General features: G+C 36.2%; 1 pseudogene; it reads right to left on the bottom strand.

The window, feature by feature from the left end:
* LOC138329822 (uncharacterized) overlaps nt 1–18,489 on the bottom strand; it is a 20,686-nt pseudogene extending 2,197 nt beyond the window's left edge.
* Between the last annotated feature and the right edge of the window lie 1,131 nt (nt 18,490–19,620).

Genomic DNA, 19,620 nt, shown 5'->3' with positions numbered 1-19,620 from the left:
CTGTGGAGGTTTGCAGTTGTAGGGCCCATCGCATAAGTCGAGCATTGGTTTCCTTCGACTTAATACAAGTAGAGTAAGGGATTGGCATCTGTCTCCAATACGAAATGACATCATAAAGGTATCTCCACAAGACTTGGCAATTCCTCACACGACTGCTAGACACTCTTGTCACTATGACAGAGTAAGACGTTTCCTCCTCCTTTAAGCTTCCGGCTCGCATAAGCTACTTGGTGTGGAATGCCATCCTCATCTTGAAGAAGGAACGCTCCGATCCCTAAACGGACGCATCTGTTCGCAGTATGAAGGGAGCGTATAAAATCAGGAAGTTTCAGAATCGGATCTGAAGACAGTAGTTTCTTTAGCGTATTGAAGGCTATGTCCTGTGCATCTTTCCAGATTACTCTGTTCGGCTTATAAGTACTTTGGGTGTCAGATCAGTCAGAGGTGCCGCAATAGTTGCAAAATCAGGGACAAATTTCCTGTAGTATCCCGCTAATCCAATGAATGATCGGACTTGTATTACTTGTTTCGGGGTACAGTCGATTCCAATGTATATACCTTGACTTTGGCAGGATGTGGCTGCAAACGCTGTTCACCAACCATGTGGCCCAAACATTCCAAACTACGATATCCTATGGCACATTTTGTTGGTCTAGCGGTGATTCTCTTTCCCTATAGTTTTATAACCGAACAGTTACTTTTAAGGTACTTTATAACCTCAAGTGTTCCCAGGTTTTTATATTGTGTAAATCAGTATGTCGTCGATGAAACTCTCGATATTGCGCATCCCCTTGCGTAGTGTAATAACTCATGAGTCGACAAAAGGTACTCGGCGCGCGTTCACGAGACCGAAGGGCATTGCGACGAATTGGAAAAGCCCCACTGGGGTTGTGAATGCAGTTTCTGTTTAGATGACTCTTAACTTGCTAGTATCCCTGGCTTAAATCAAATATTGAAAAGTAATGATTTCCAGCTAGCCTAGCAAATATCTACTCTTTACTTTGGCATAGGTACCGCGTATAAATATCGTATTACTCGATTATTAGCTGACGGTAATCGATACAAAAGCGGTTTGTGCCATCTTATAATTTCCTAACTATAACACGGGAGCAGAATTATGGCGAATCAGATGGTTCTATGACCCCCATCTGTAACATTATTCTCAACTTCTTTTTGGATTTATAAGGTACTGTAAAACATCATGTGATAGGGCAAAGGATGATTACTCTTCGCTTTGACTGGTTCAGTATTACTGTTTTCTGATTTCATGTTGAACAAGATGAGTTGTACCTGGAACATCTGACAGTACACATTAACATCATATATTACTCTTTACTTATAGCATTTCACCTCATCCCGTTGATCTGATGTAAGATCATCCGACTCTTTAACTTATAAGGTACTGTATAACATCCTCACCAGCTTCGGTTTGACTTAGGGTTTGGCAGTACTTGGATAGATCTTGTACTGTAGTTTCATCGTTAGCCTCTTTACAAGATCGTATCAACGATACCAGCACATGCTATCGCACTGTAAAATCACTAGTATTACTCTTTACTCAGATGATGAAGTACTGAAGAATTCAATTCCCCATCAATACAGTACTCTGTAGTCCATGGGTACCTTATAACTCAATGATACTCATATGGGCTATAACATCACAGTATTACTTGACTTATAAGGTTCCGTTTGGCAATAGAATGAGAACTTTCTCTCCAGGCTACTTTTTCCGTTCTTTTGCTTTCTTGTACTGTACCAATGACTCTCATGGGTACTGGTATAACATCACTTACTCTTTTACTTTCCATAAGAAGTAAATGGTATAAAATCCTAACTCTTTACTTGTAAGGTACTGTATAAAATCAGCTAGTATTTAAATATCTGTCCCAGTACTTTAAGGTACTGTTTACGCTAACATTCTACTGAGTACATCTCTTTACTTATAAGTGTACTGGTATAACATCACTAGTATTACTCTTTACTACAAGGTACTGTATAACACATCGGGTGGTATTACTCTTTGTAGCTGTGAGGTATAGTATAACAACTTGTATTACTCTTTACTTATAAGCTGGTAAAACATCACTCCGACTCTTTAATATAAGGTACTGGTATAACATCAAGTATTACTCTTTACTTGGTACTGGTATAACATCTACTGTATTATACTACATAGAGCTTACGGCTAACTTTCACTTTCAGCTTATACCTACTTATAACAGTACTTTAACATACTGTATTACTCTTTACTTATGAACTGTATAACATCACTAGTATTACTCTTTACTTATAAGGTACTGGTAACTAACATCGAGTATTACAACTTTACTTATAAGGTAAGGGTATAACATCACTAGTATTACTCTTTACTTATAAGGTACTTTGGTATCACTAGAATTACTCTTTTACTTATAAGGTACACGTATAACATCACTAGAATTACTCTTTACTTATAAGGTACTTGTATAACATCACTAGAATTACTCTTTACTTATAAGGTACTGGTATAACATCACTAGTATTACTCTTTACTTATAAGGTACTGGTATAACATCACTAGTATTACTCTTTACTTATAAGGTACTGGTATAACATCACTAGAATTACTCTTTACTTATAAGGTACTTGTATAACATCACTAGAATTACTCTTTACTTATAAGGTACTGGTATAACATCACTAGTATTACTCTTTACTTATAAGGTACTGGTATAACATCACTAGTATTACTCTTTACTTATAAGGTACTGTATAACATCACTAGTATTACTCTTTACTTATAAGGTACTGTATAACATCACTAGTATTACTCTTTACTTATAAGGTACTGGTATAACATCACTAGTATTACTCTTTACTTATAAGGTACTGGTATAAACATCACTATTAACATCACTAGTATTACTCTTTACTTATAAGGTACTGTATAACATCACTAGTATTACTCTTTACTTATAAGGTACTGGTATAACATCACTAGTATTACTCTTTACTTATAAGGTACTGGTATAACATCACTAGTATTACTCTTTACTTATAAGGTACTGTATAACATCACTAGTATTACTCTTTACTTATAAGGTACTGGTATAACATCACTAGAATTACTCTTTACTTATAAGGTACTGGTATAACATCACTAGTATTACTCTTTACTTATAAGTTACTGGTATAACATCACTAGTATTACTCTTTACGTAGAAGGTAATTGTATAACATCACTAGTATTACTCTTTACTTATAATGTACTGGTATAGCATCATTAGTATTTTTCTGTACTGATAAGGCGTTTTGTTTGCTTTGAATATTACAGATGTGGAAAAAGTGGAAACTGACGAAGGGACTGTTTGGCTGTTGATGTCGTGGGTACGCTGGTTAGTTGTATGGATTTATCGTCTTATCCTAGTTTTCCTACTCGGATTTTTCGGAATTGTAATCATGATACAACATATTCAAAACCATGAATGGTTACCATTTATGCAAACAGCAGTTTTCATATTTGTATCTAATCATGGGTATTTCCCCATGGACGTATGTGGAACACATTGTACTACATGGTACTTAAGTATCTGTAAAGCTGTTGCTCGTCTTCTTTGGCTCATGGCTGTGTGTTTCGTAAACATACGTATTGCGAATGAAAAGGACATTTCAACATCTACAAACGAATACGCAATTATAACAGTAATTACGAATTTTGTCATGTACAATGGCTTCTATCCAGAAAGGATTTTTACATAAACGTTTAAGTGGTACATCTTCAATTAATTATATATGCCAATCAGATACTATAATGTTTCAACATCAGTTTGTTACACAAACTTTTTAGTACTCATCATCATAATAATTTTTGATTCTTACGTTTAACTTATATATACTTAGATATTTCATTTCAAAATGTTTTATTACATCCAATAGATTTAATATGGATCGGACAGCAGACAAAGCCTATATACACCCTATAGACCGCAGAACCAAATGATTTTCCATAGACGATAATGGTTAACGTTTTTGCCAAGGTCCAGGCTAAAAAGAAGTTTTTGCCAGACAGAGTCACCCATCAATAATTTTGAAGAAGAAGATAAACATCATTACCTGTGTATATTTTTTTTTTAAAATCTACCTTTTTCCTAAATTTTATGGGTGGGGGGTGCCGATCTCTATCGTTCATATTCCGGCCCACCATAAAAAATGACCAAAAGGTTCATAAATTTCCGCATTCTCTTATTAACTCCCCCAGTCAGAAACAGACTTGACAGAATTTTAAAAATTTACTTTACTTATTTTACATCCTACATTTTTTTTTTGTATTGCCCAACACAACACAATTAAACTTTTGAAACTAAATCACATCATGGATAATACCCAATCAGCAGCCCATCCGATACATTCTCCCCTCTATGAAATCGTGTGCCCAAAAGGGGATTTTCCAGGATTCTATTTGTGGTTTGATTCTGACGGTCCCGTATAGCATTTTACAATAATTGTCAAATTTACCATTTTTGGAAAGCCTACATGCCACCATAAGGTCTGATCTCCAAAGTTGGAGAAGTTGGCTCAGCTGCCATGTGTTGGTCTGCTAATGCAAGTTATTTAACCGTTGGCGGTGATGGAGGATTGCCTGGAATGATTGTTTTATGTTCGGGGTGGTTGGTGTGACGGGTGGTTATTGGTTAATGCTATTTGTGACATATATATTTTTATGCTTTTTTACGTAAGATCTTGTTAGGGGGTCGGTGGTGTAACTATAGGTGGGTGTGTTGTTCTTACAGTAATCATAATTAGATTGAACTTCTGTAATTTATGGTTGAGGAATTTCTGTAGGGTGAGTTCTCTCAATGTTTTTATCCTTGTCAACCTAATTTTTGGATTTTGTGATAAAAAAAAAATCGAAATAAAGTGTTTAAAAAATTGAGAGGGAAGATAAAAGAAAAAGGGGGAAAAAAACAGGGAAAAGTCAAGAAACAGACACGTACAATAAGATATTCATCATCTTTCCAAAACAAGTTGTAAAACACCCAATGAAAGGATTACTGAATGTTTACATTAGAGCTGCAGAGATGAAAAGACAGATAGTAGAGATTGTAGCTTATTTTGAGAATGCTTTAACAATATCGGGGGTAGGTTGTATGCCTGTCAAGTGTCCCGGCTACGACTCTAATGGATAGGATTAATGATACAATCTCCTGACTTTGATATTGCTAGTGTACTAAAAAGAGTAATGATTCACCCACTGAAAACATTCAACAGACCAATTCACTCATAGGAAAAGATTATTTTAGAAACAAAAAGAATATGGTAAATTTGAAGAAAAAAAACTCTGGCCGGTTTTTTAAGGAAAGGAAAAGTCACCACAAATCACAAAAGGGGGAATACAACGGAGTGTTGGACTAATTCCTGACTCTAACCAAGTCCCATCAGTGCGAATTACCAAGAGGACCAGGTTATGGCATGCCCCAATTTCCTCCACCTGTTAATCTCTACCGATTCTCACAGAATGCTTCGTCCTTTACCGGTCCCGCCAAAACAAGCATCCTCGAGGTAAGTCATTAGCTACATGAAACATCAGAAAAACATAAGATTTACATAAAAGTGAGACTTATTAGGACCTATTCATGTTAATATTATTGTTTAAATGTTTACTATATTCTATTAAACTGCCTCTCTGTTCTCTCTATTTTACAGTGAGAGTGAGGAACCTGGAGTCCTCAATATTATTGGAAACATAGGGAAAATGAGAGATATGTGGAATGATGCCGTACACCAACATTACAGTCATCAAGGGAAAATTTAGATTTTAACGTTACAACATGGTAGGAAGAGTCGGGGGCTTGGGATGGAGTATAGGACTATGATGTACTAAGTGTATCATATGTGTCTGTGTGTGCTAATTCTCAATATGAAGGCATTGAAGGAATTACCAGGGAAGATTAAGGGTCGAGGACACCGTGAAATTGAACTCTGCAGTACAAGTCGAACTTAACACAGAGTAGAATTGGTAAACGCTGCAACGAGACTTATCCTGATGAGTTGCCAAATTTCCCTCCCCCGTCTAGAGAGAGGAATGCAGAAAAAGTGCTAACAAAGTGTGCGAGCGAAATTGAGGAGGTAACTAACAATGACTGACATGAGTGAAATACGGTAGCCGTGTACACAAAAAATCAACCATCCTGTGAGGAATATCAGCCGAACAAAAATTTAATCTAATGGTTGACCGCGACTTACAACAACCCTTTATAGTCAGGTGGACTTCCAACTTTAAGCCAGAAACTCTAGTAATGTTCAGCTGCATAATAGAACACAATACCAATTGAAACAGTAGTGTGTTAGACCTTGTCACACACCCAAAATACAAATACTGTGACAATAAGTAGCCACACTTCTAGTAGTGAACATTACCAGAGATCCTGTAGATGGAAACTGTAGCACTCATTAGATGGTTATGAGCATGATTATAACTGTTTTGATAGTCTGTAAGAAGTTCAGAGAAGATGTCTGGAGTTAGAGCATGGCTTGTTCAACGGTACTCGACCACTAGTGCATTCAAGGCATCTGCAAAGAATTAAAAACCTCGGTGATTCAAGTACAAAGCCAACACAGCAATCTTAGAAAAAGACAACTCTAAGTGAGATAAACTTGAAAAAAATAATGCCCAGATCAACAAGGGAAAGAGAGACAAACAGGACAATCAAGAGAAAATCAGCTGTGATCTAGCTTAGCTCGATGCCAGGCAGGAGTTATCTCACCTGTTTAGACAGACACTAGTGGAATAGTGACTAGTTCACCTTACAAAAGTCCGGCTCGTGCGGTGTAATACTGAGGCAATCGTTGGAAAGAGGAGAGCTATCCGCAAGTATCCTGACATTCTGAGAGGTCGCTCCGACAAAACCAAATGCAGGAGTGGGGAAGAGGAAAATCCATATCTGTCACGCAGTATAATTCCTTCGAAACGCGGAGCAAAATAAAAATTGAAGTTTCTATGGTCATCTAGCTTGTTTCACCTATAGGGAACAGTAATAGCCCCAAACACTGGGTATTTGGCAGCCACATGCTTGTCAATCCAATAAAGGAATTAGACATTCGAGTATTCCAGATTACTCCAGAACAACCCTTTCCCCTAGACAAATCGATAAAACGTCCTTTTTTTATCGGCGTACAGATACGTTTGAGCATAGATAGACAATGAAAGGTGCGGAAAAAATACAGAAAGGAAAACATTAGCTGTAGAGAGATAGCAGAACCCAAAATGGCCCACAATACGCAGGAACCAATAAGACATCACCCACGTATTCGAATAATTTAGGGGGCCGGAAATGTAGACAGCCGGACACCACGGAGGCCAATAAAACACACATTTTTTAAATAGGGACATACGCGATTAAATCTCCAATGTCAGACGGGCCAGGCGGCAGCGGGGGTGTCGATCTTTTCGGAAATGCCGCGAGGCAAACAATGAAATTTGTGCCTTTTTTTTTCAATCGAATAAAGCGTCACCAACAAGATAAATCATCATTGTATGGACCCAAACACCTACGACCAGTCTCAGTTCGAATGTACTATAAAACAAGATAGAAAGTAAAAAGGCATTTAGTGAGTTAGGAAAGAAGAGCAAGGGACCCCATTCCCAACCGCCATGAGAAAAAACAATCTCATACAAACACTAAGAACACCTAGATTCAGACAGTCCAAAAATGTTTTTAACCCGCCCGGTTTATTGGTGAAAGGCTACAGCGTAAAAAACGATCCAGATCGAGGCTGTCGTACCTGGAACTAGGATATTGAACAAGCTACCCAAGGTGGCGGCCGTGAAAGCGAGACGATCAAACCACCCGGCCCCAACGTCGTTCACACTTAGAACGAAGGGAACCAATTCACGGATCTTTTAGTGAATAACTGGAAAGAGAGACCCCCATTGAAACATTGTGAATTCCGCGAAAGATATTGTTTCGAATGGCTGACCGATTTCCACAACCATTCACGAAGGTAATAGTTCACCTTCCACTCAAGTTTACGCGTTGAAAAGTTACTGATTTCCAGCGCAGACTCGCCGTAGCAAAAAGACATCGACTTCAGGAAAAGGGAAAGGTAAAGTTATTTTTTCGCGGACCGATTCTCGCCATAAAATCGAGTCGAGCGATACAAGCGACAGGTTAGTCATTAAATTACGGGATGCTGCCAAAATAGGTCCCGACACAAAAGCGGAGGAAGCTTTTAGACAAATATAGGCGCGAAGATTGTAACCAGTCTTGAATCATAAATGCGACTAATCCGGCCGTTGTGGCCCCTACCTCATTTTCGTGTTCATGACCCGGCCCCTCTTAGTCTTCTTCCAGACTTGTTAATTTTCCTGGCGGACTACCCCCCCCTCCAACCGGCAATCGGTTGTGACAGAGAGGCGAATAAATGAGCTTCGAGGGCATTTGACTAGGTTTGGAACAGACCTTCGAATTTTCTGATTCGCCAAATTGGCTCACAAGTCGGCCATCGCAGCCCTACAATTACATTTATTAACAGCAATTATAACTAGAAGTTGGATATTCCCGGAGAAAAAACCGCCTGGTTAGACAGTCCTGAAGCTCTCTTTTAGTGAACACTGGAGACATGGAAGATTGATTCGGCTCGTTATAACTAGCCTCCTCTCTCTTTTAGTGAACACTGGAATGAATGTTCGGCTCGTTGCCGAAACGGAAACGTACCCACTGTGTTCGAACTATTATCCTTGATTTTGTTTGTCCCTGAGATACAGTCATTTCGGTATCACGACTGTTACTATGGTTTTCTTCAAACTGCTGCAGGTTGGCGTAGGCGTATTTCATCACTCCAGGGAAATAAATCTACACATCTATTTCGATGTTTCCCTCATACTCAACCGAGTCTAGGAATCGCTGGAGCGGTGACAGATGACAGGTTGGGGGCTTACCTCGACGGCCTATTGCCAGTCGGGGGAGTGGTCTGGGAATCAGGTCTCCGAGACACATAAACGTGCTGGAGATACGGCTGTTAGGTTGGCTCTGCAGGCTATTCGGAAGATTCTACATTCGAAGGTGGTTTGTGTGACTAGTGACAACTCTACAGCTGTCGTGTATCTCGAGAGAAAGAGTGGGGGCAAAGTTTCATGGTCTTTGTGCCCTCGTCATTCGTGCTCTTCTTTTCTGTCAGGAAATGCGGTTGACTCTCTTAGTTAAGCATCTTCCAGACAGGTTGAATGTTATGGCGGATACTCTTCTCAAGCGCCGCAAGCCGGTTGTGACAGAAAGGCAGCTAAATCTCCCGATCATCGAGGGCATTTGCTTGGTGTGGAACAGACCTCATATAGACCTTTTCGCCACTTCGCCACTAATTGTCCACTTTTGTCATGCCGGTGCCAGACCAAATGACTTAGGCTGTGGACGCTCTATCTCTAGAATTGGAGGGGATACATGCTTATGCATTTCCTCCATTCAAACTGGTGGGCAGGGTTCTAATAGAAGTTTCGGGAGCATCATTTTCCCCTCCTTTCGATAGCGCCCTTGTGACCGAGACAATCCTGGTTTCCGGAGCTCTTGTCGTTTCGGTTGGTGGATGTTCCTCTGGTTTTCCCACTCAGAACTAAAATCCTCCGCCAGCCTTGGTCCGGAAGATCCATTCAAGTGCGTTGAAGCTATCTGGGGAGCCCAACAGTCATGGAAGATCGTCTGTGATTGGTGTATCGACAGGAAGATTGATCAGGTCAAGGCCTCTGCCCAGCTGATTGCGGATTCCCTTCTCTATTTGTTTTGGGAACGCAAACTTGCCTCTAGTACTATTGCAGGCTATCGCATGGTTATTTCAAGGGTCTTCCAGCTCTTTGTCTGCCTTGATTAGGTGGTTCAGTCTGGACAGGCCTAGGGTACGGCAATTAGCTCCACAGTGAAATCTAACACTTGTGTTACTGAAAGGGGCTCCTTAAGAGCCTTTAGTGTCGGTCATTTAGGTTTTTACTTTTGACTTCCTGCTTGCTTTTGCCTCAGGCCGTAGGAGGAGTGATATCCATCTATTCACTTTTCGTGCTTCGTTGGGCCAGATAAAGCTCTGTTACCCTACACAGTGATCCTGCCTTTTTGGTAAAGATTCACAATATCTATTGAGTCGAAGGAGAATGATACGCTGCTTTGTCCCAGTCGGACGCTTAGGTTTCCCATTGATAAAATTAGGGGGCGATGTACTATTCTTGCCCATTAAACAGTGTCAGCAGGATTTCTCCTCCCAGTACGTCTCCAGATGGATATGTCAGGTGATCAGGATTGCTTATGAGCAGTCTAATTATCAATTTGGGGCGAAATGCAAGGAGATGCCCCTTGAGGTTAGAGCCCTTGCGGCTTCTTTGGCTCTCCATAATGGGTCCTGGTTCCAGGACATCATGTCTGCTGCCTTTTGGCGTAGTCAGACTACTTTCAATGACTTTTACCTACGATCCATGTCCTCTTATTCTAATTGACTGTTTCCCTAGGATCCCGTTGTGGCGGCCCAGTCTGTGACTGTTCCTCCTCAGCAGATATTATATGTATTTGTAGTTTTTAACTTATGCGAGCAGGCATCACAATGGTACACCTTTTTCATGGGAGGTATATCTAAAATTGAAGAAGAATAATTCGAACCCAGTTGCTTTCTTTTTATTTTTTTTTATTATTGGGGAGGGGGTTGCAGGTCATCTCGCTACTTCTGCTAAGAAAACATACATCTATCCTTTATAATGCACATATGTTTAGACAAGAGTCAGTTCAATTCAGAATAACTGTTACAATGTGTGTTGATAGAATATTTGGTGTTTTGTTTTTGTTTTTCAATTCTTTTCTTCTGCATTTTCTTTTCGGTGTGTGTGTGTGGGGGGGGGGGGGGTGTTTTCCCACCTCACTCATGCGATATATTTTTTATAGTACACATGTGTTTACACAAGGGTTAGTGCGATTCGAAATGACTGTTACAAGGTGTTTTGTCCATCAATTGTTTTACTTGAGATGTAAGTTATGACATTTATCGATTCTTAGGGAAAAAAAGCTGAAAATTTCATTGTTTTCTCGTCATTTCACAAAAATGAGAAGACGTACTTTCATTATTATTATTTAATCGTATTCAGTATGATTCAATCATATTTAAAAATGTGTTTATTTGCCTCTGTGTGTTTTCTGGTTCTCTATCCTTGCGCGTATATACGAATGTGTCATTTTGGCCATTTTTTGATATTTTCTTATGGGGGGGGGGGCTCTCTTTTTCCGACCTCATTGATGTGATTTACCTTTTTTAGAGTACACCTATATTTACACAAGGGTTAGTGCAATTCGAAATGACTGTTACAAGGTGATTTGTCCATCATTTTTTTTACTTGTGATAAAAAATTATTATATTCATCGAAATTGTAGGGAAAAAAGCTGAAAATTTCATTGTTTTCCCGTCATTTCACAAATATGGGGAGACGTAACGTGATTATTATGATTTTATCATATTCAGAATGTTTCAATTATATGAAAAATGTGTTTATGTGCCTCTAAATGTTGTCTGGTTCTCTATCTATGCGCATATATGCGAATGTGTCATTTTGGCAATTTTTGATACCTGATATTCAAGATGGCCGCCATATGACCCCCATGGGACATTAGTTGTAAATGGCAACAAGCATAAAATGAAACAAGACATCATACCGGTCCTAAAAAACATGTTTCAAAAAATTTTCAGAGGGGTACATGGGGAATCTTTATCCCCTCCCCTACTATATGTTTTTAGGATTGCACTTAAAGGTAGTTTGTGTATTTTTTTTTATTCTATCGAGTTTCAATACGTTAATTTCGTTGTCTTATACCTAATTTTATGTTGGGCTGCGGTGTGTATATTTTGAACAACCAGCAATGATCTCAACATAACGCTGTTCATTATATATCATTAAATTAATCTATTCCTATTTATTATTTTGGTAATTGTAAATATTTTGTCATATTTTGGCAATATTTAGTTTAATGATATAGCTATATTATCCATTATCATTTCATCTATAATATTAGCCTCGTGATCGTTTAACCACCATGACATCGGATCAGCTAGCAGACTTAAATAAAAATATATCTGTAGTAAATTCGTCTTAATTTACTATTTTGATAGCGTGACATTTGTAGTTAATCATGTTGTGGCAAACCTGTTTACCCACATTTAACACATATTTTATTGTCAACAGCAAGTAATATTCTCAACAGAATGTTGTTAATTATGTTATTTTTAATTGTTCATATTTCTTCTTTTTGTAATTATAGATGCGGTATCATTTTTGGCGATATTTAGATAAATGATAAAACTATTTCATCCATTATTATTTTTTATGTAAGGTTATTTATCGTTTAACCATCACGATTTCGGATAAGATAGCAAACATAAATAATTACATTGATGATTTCTGTCCTAAATTTGCCATACTTTTGATTTTTATTCTGGGAAGTTTATGGTTAAGGGTGTTAAACATAGTTACCTACAACCCATAACATATATTATACTGTTCAGTCCTACAATATAAAGCCTGGTAATAATCATCAGATAACTGTAGTCTCTGAAATAACTATATAATGCTCCAATATTGAAGCTTCCTGTGAGAGTATGTAATACGGAAGGTAAGGAGATATGTTAAAAAATAATTGATAAGTTTTCTGTATACAGTATATGTGCCTTTGGAATAAGCGATATTATTTACTGGTTGTCCCAAAAAACATGTCCTGTCTTTGACAGGTAATAACTTTTGCAATACTAAACCATTTTTGAAAATTCGAAATGCTATTGAGGGTATTGGTATCCTAATTTAACTTAATTTGGTACAAATGTACTGATCACATTATCATTACGTGTGATAATGGCATAATAGAAATTATGGCGTTATCTATGTTGATACGATTCAGTGACTTTCCATCAACATGAAGATTCAGGCTGAAATTATTGGACTCTACTATACGACCAGAAAATCACCTACTTTATTGAATATAATCATACAAAAAATCACCCAGGATTCATTTGTCCATCTCCAGGAAACATATTTAAAGACTTGTATCAAAATTTGAATTTCAGGGACAGAATTCAGAATGTTATCGAAAAGAAGGATGAACTCCTTAAATACATACATTTTAACTAGAAGTTATAAATTTTCTGAACAAATCGCAAAATTAGCGAAATGTGACTTTCTCATGAATTTCAATACAAGTATTCAGAAGCAGATTGCCAGGTTGTTATATATCGTTGTACAAAATAGATCTTTGCTTTTCTTAACGTATACATATGAAATCTGTCCATCTATTGAAACACTTCTTACAAAGGGTCAAACTCGTGGCATGTTGTTTGGGAAACCATGTATGTATAAACTGGATTACAGGCATGTCAACAGTGGTGTAATGTCATGGTTATAGTCATTGTTTTTAGATATACATATAAAATGTAACATTATTAAGACGCTTTGTAATAATATAGTTTGATTTTAAAGAAGTTGGAAACAATAGTACATACTAAGTTACAAGTCGTATATTGTTATGTAATTATATCCAAAATAAGGGAGCAAGTTTGACTGTTAAATAAGCTCATGTTGCAAGCAGTTTTACCACAAATCCACTAGGACGCCTATATAAAACAGAAAGTATGCCACGATATTTGTAAACGTTTGAATATGTTTTATAGAACAATCTAGCACGTAGCATATTAGTGCAATGCTATCGAATTTATGCTATGTTGAGGAAAGCAAACAAGGTAATACATCACCGTGTAAATGTAGTAAGATACTCACACGCTGAAAGAGAAGAAAACTAAGAATTAGATAACAAAAAATAACGATAAACAGACAGATAGACAAACAGTACCCGGTACACAATATCACTCCCTATTCTAGACATCACAATATGGTTTTGAATCTGTATATAACTTTTAAATACTTTTTTTCACAAAATGAGTATTTAAGGAACTTTTTCATAAGCAGTTTAATAATTTCAAAATAAAACATTTCTGGAATTTTGTCAATTCTCATTGGTCAAATACATGCCACGTTTTTACCGATAGAGCACTATATCGCCCGATTATACCAAAAGAATTTTATAAAAAAAAAAAAAAAAAATATTGTACAGATATTTTTAGATAACGTTATTGTCTACGTTACCAAAACGCTTCGTATTCGTGGCGCTTTAAAACAAATGCTTTGATGACCCGAAGCGTAACCACGAAATGTGACAGACGACGTCGACAGTTTCTATTTCTATCAAAGTTGATGAAGCTGATAACTACTGTTTAAACTTTTAACGTTTCAACGTTAACACGATAGGGGAATAGGAAACATTGAATAGCATTTATTAAGTATCTTGAGACATTGGATAATGAATATGTTTCATGTTCGTTCTGAAATTCCGACTAGACTAATTACAACACTAGTCCTAATCATAAGAGCATACAGTTTAATGTTAATATATTTTTGGTATAAAAGTTGATTATTTCATTGGAGAAGGAAACATGCATTTGGCTGTGTCTGCAACATGGAGATACAGGTGTAATGTAATAATGTTCCAAAGAACATATACACGTATATGCATGCAATTACATTCGGGTACATAGATATACGTGTACATATAATAAAAGCATCAAATGTACAAAATGCGTTTTCATTATGTTGGTTTTAATCAAACATTTAAATTCACACTCATTACAAAATGTGAAAAAAAAATATAGAAAATTAATAAAACAATACTCCGACTACGGACTACGTCCTCGTTCGATACTTTTTCTTTGGTTTATATAACCATGTCTCGACCTCATCAAAATGCTTTATTTGTATGATTAGTTTTGAATGAAATCGCTATAATGACAGCTAAAGATAGCAGGGCGGACACTATCTAGAACTCAAACGGTACCATTATCAAATACACCAAATTTGAACAATGATTATTTGCAAATGCTTTTACTTTTTTTATCATTTTTTGTTGTTGTTTTTTTCTTCTAAAATAAGTTTTCTATTTTCATTCTAATACCATACATGCAAAAAGAGGTTATTGTGGATTATATATAAAGATATATGTATATAGCTCTAATTTAAAACAGCCATAGGCCAATACATTAGAATAAGAACTATCTGATACCCTTTTATTTTAGGCCGGTCTTGTATTATTAAATGTCAGATTTTTTTCGAAACCATTGTTTCAAAATTCAAAGAATTCAATAAAAAGAAAAATCGAATTATCAGACTTTCATTGCCAAAAGACTTTTAACAGCTCATCTTACCCTGATAATTTCCTGAAGGGAATATAAAACTCACGTGCAGGCAATACATGCATATGGTTGAAGTATTCCTGACCTCTAACGAACTGAATAAAGTCGATATGATATGAAAATGTGTCTCTATGTAAAAAGATAACCATTGGTATATACACAAGTCGTTTGGTCATATAATATAAAGCCTGGCTATAACCATTAGATAACTGCCGTCCCTGATATAACACTCTGAGGCTTCTATTGGAGCTTTATGGTCGAGTATGTTATAAGAAATGTAAGGAGCTATGATACGAAAAGTAAAAAGGTATGTGATCATCTGGAGAATGGATCTGTACTATTCTTATATTTTGCCCGCCAAATGATTTGAATATGACGATGGTAACACCGTATAGTTAGTGAAACAATTACTTGAATACGAGGGATATCTCGTTAACTTATCTTTATGAAAGTGGATATAACAAGAAAGCATTTGTAGCACCTATACCGCACATCCTGAATTATGACGTTTTCACAGGCTATACCTCATGAACCAACAAAAATACCAGAACATAGGAACTATAAATATGTCGTTAGTACATGTAAATGCTGGATCAATATACTATCATCATTTTTTAAGTATTTGGTTCAATTTTATCAACATGTAATTCCAAGGTATCTTTCCAACAAGAAATAATTAATATATTTTGAACCAAATTTACTGTTATAATAACTGTTCTTTACTTATAATAATATTGATATGAGTTATGTTAACATCAGTTATGTCTGTATCACTCAGCACCTGGGATTTTTAAGAATGGGGTACATATCCATCTACGTAAACGTCTCGTACTTTTATGTTTTTTTTTTTTGGAATTCACGTAAAGGTCATTTAAGTTATTTTTTATTCTATGGAGTATCAATACGTTTATTTCGTTTTCTGATACCTAATTTTATGTTGGGCTACGCGGTGTAGCAAGTAATGATCTCAACAGAATGTTGCTAATTATGAGGGTTTTCTTCAATTAATCCATTCTTATTTATGCTTTTGGTAATTATCTTAAGGTAAGATAGTGAAATTTCTTAACTTTGGTTTAGCGTGTTAAATCTGTTTACCTACAACACATAACTAATGTTAACATAACTTTAAGTGATGCAGACATAACATATATTCTTTCATACCTACGGGTGTAATACTGGCTAGTCTAGGGCAATACACCCATGTCGTCTGAGGCTGTATCGCATGGCTACCCATGCAATAAAGCCTCGTGACGTCACAGCGTCAATAAAATCACTCTATCATCGGTAAAATATTAACATTTTTTTCACAAAATTGACTGGTTTGACTATAGAAGATGAAAACAACGAAATTTGTGTTGAAAATATCCCGTAATTTTTCATGTATAGAAAATTGACTTCCAGTCGTTGATTTCTTCGAATTTATTTCAAAATGGCGGGATATTATAGTTGTAAACTTGCAGTAAAAAGTCGAGATATGAAAGAAAAATATTCTTTCATAAGTGGATATGACGGATAGAGATATTCTAACCTCGGGTAGAATATCCCTATCCTTCATATCCAGTCCTACAATATAAAGCCTGGTAATACTCATCAGATAACTGTCGTCTCTGATATAACTATCTTATGTTTCGATTGCAGCTTCATGTGAAAGTATGTAATACAAAAGGTAAGGTGGTGCGTTATTATACGTATGTTAATGTAAGTGTCACCGAATCCTTGATATGGTAACGTTATCAGTTTGAAAATAAATGATAAGGATTCTTTATGTATATCAACTGGATTAGCTGTTACATTATTTTTGGGCAAATTGCAACTGTTATGTACTTTGTTTACACCATTATTATGATTGCGGTAAATACAAACATTGAGTTGTTGATAATACATGCATAGCCTTGATTAATATTGTCACCTAATCACGGATATGTTACTGGTGATATTCTGACAATAAGTGATACGATTTTGATACAGATATATAATTGGTATCCACTCGATGATTTGTGATACTGCTGTGTCCGTTTAATACTATGATAATACCTGAGAGGATCGCGACACACAAAGAAAGAACATACGTTATTTAGACGTGTATGTTCAATGGCATTTCTCTATGAATACTAGTTTAACGTCTCAGTAAATGATTCACTATTGTATATGACTGGCAATTTGATGAAATAGGATACTTACTTTGAAGTCATCCCCCTTGTGCTGTAACATAGAAATGATTGGTTTAGCGAGAACAAGACAACAACAAATCCTAATATAGATTCAGATGGGTTAGTGTTGATAACCAACATATACAAAAACTAGTCTTGTTATTGTCTGTTACTATGATTGATTCTATCAAAGTGATACACGTAAATGTCTGATGTCTTAACGCCACAGAGCCATTAACGATATACTATAACCTATAAATAATCTTACAGTTATCAATGAAGCAGATTATATTCCTGTTCTCTGACCACAATATAAATAAAAGAAAATGTTCCTACCGACAGAAGATACACATCGTAACTTACCTGACAATGAGGACAGGTCAGCTGTGAAAAAAAATAATCAAAGGTTAAAATGAATCACGACATGAAAGACATGTATATGCATCTTAATATTTATATAGCATTTATATTATTTATTTATACGCCAATGTTGTTTGCGGACCATACCAAGTAATAGATCATTAGATAACGTTTCTGTTGCCATATATATATATGTGATATATGAACAGGAACATGTTAGTAGAACAAAATCAGTGGGAAATATGGCTTATGGTAATTACAAATAAATTGTTCGAATTTTTAGTTACAATTCACAAATATTAATTGTTGCTAACAAGAAGCCTATGAGTCTTAACGGTCATCTTAGTACAAAACAAGGCACCACCAATAATTTAAAGATGCTCCACCGTTGACAAATAAGCACGATGATATCAGCGATCGTTGGATCAATATTAACACTGTGTCATTTAGAGTTGATCAAAGTCATCTATTTCATCAAGTGTCTATTTTACCTCATGACCTCAATTGGGTGTCAAGGATAATCATTTGATCAAACTCGATAGCTCTTCATTCCAGCATGTTATAGGCCCAATACCAGGAAACTTATTAATTATTGTTAATTATTTCTCTCTATTGAAGTCATTGCATTATATCAGGCGCGTTTTGCTACGATGGCCTTAATTGAATGTCAGGCTCATCAATTTGAACCAACCTGATTGTCCTTCCAAGTAAAGATCAGTTCCGATGTCAGATATCTAGTCCTCTTAGCCATTGTCAAGAAGTCGTTTTAAGATTTTAGCCTATACAACCCCTGTGTCATTGAATGAAAGTCATCCATTTGAACAAACTTCGTATTCGTTCATCACATCAACCCACTGCCCATACACTGTACACTATACACTCATTTGTACGAAATGTTTGCTGACGAAACACGACAGACAACATTAGACAAAGCGTTATGACTATAGGTTATCCTTATCTTAAAGGTCAGATGACTTAAAATCTCCATAAATGTTATTGCAACATCGTATTCTGTAAGGAACATGACAGTTATTTATGAAGGAATCTTAAGGCGAGTCTTGAACACTAATTTTCAAAATTTGGTAAGTCCCACAAGAAAATTTTGAGTCCATGACTCATCTAGGTCCCGTAATCACTGCTTGGTCATGGCTTTATATTAACTCACAATCCGTAAATTATTTGATCCACATCCCAGTAGTTATTACACATATTCAGCAAAGCGTGACACTTTATTGGAAGGAAAAGGAAACTGGATACTATGATAACAAATTCAATGATAAAACGTTAGAAACTGCACTGGGCTAGCATCTAGTACTCGACGGCTTAACGTTTCGAAATTATTATAGCAAATAGGACACCATATACGCTTGGCAATTTATTGTAAAATGTTAGTTTAATATGCATGTTTTTAGAGCTTATCGCAGTTCTAAATATATTTTAATCGATACATATTATGAAATAGGTAAGTAATGTGCAGATATACACACAATGCTGTACCAATAGGAGCAGAGTACACAAAATTTAAATGATGGATTTATTCTAATTCTTTTGGTCAGTGAAATAATAAACCACCATAGATAAACGTGTGAGTTCGTCAACTATCAGTGTTTGTGCCCTAAACATAACCATTTACTAGGATATTTGACCAAAAATGATTTTTGTTTCCTTTCTCAAAAAAGGAAGTAATCAGCATTACATTTTAGCATTACATTCATACTTAAATAAAAGAGTTAAATAAATCGACAAAATAACAAATATTGCAATTAGAATACGCGCGTGGCCAATTGATACTTTCGATATCAAAACGCAGACGTTAATATTTGACCTCACTATTTGCGGGTTCAAACGTCTTATATATGTGATCAAAGTCGATTTGATATAT

This window comes from Argopecten irradians, chromosome 8 (assembly GCF_041381155.1).
Source record: "Argopecten irradians isolate NY chromosome 8, Ai_NY, whole genome shotgun sequence".
In the NCBI taxonomy this organism is placed as follows: Eukaryota; Metazoa; Mollusca; class Bivalvia; order Pectinida; family Pectinidae; genus Argopecten; species Argopecten irradians.
The sequence above is the reverse complement of the archived record's forward strand: the minus strand, read 5'-3'. Positions and strand labels throughout refer to the sequence as shown.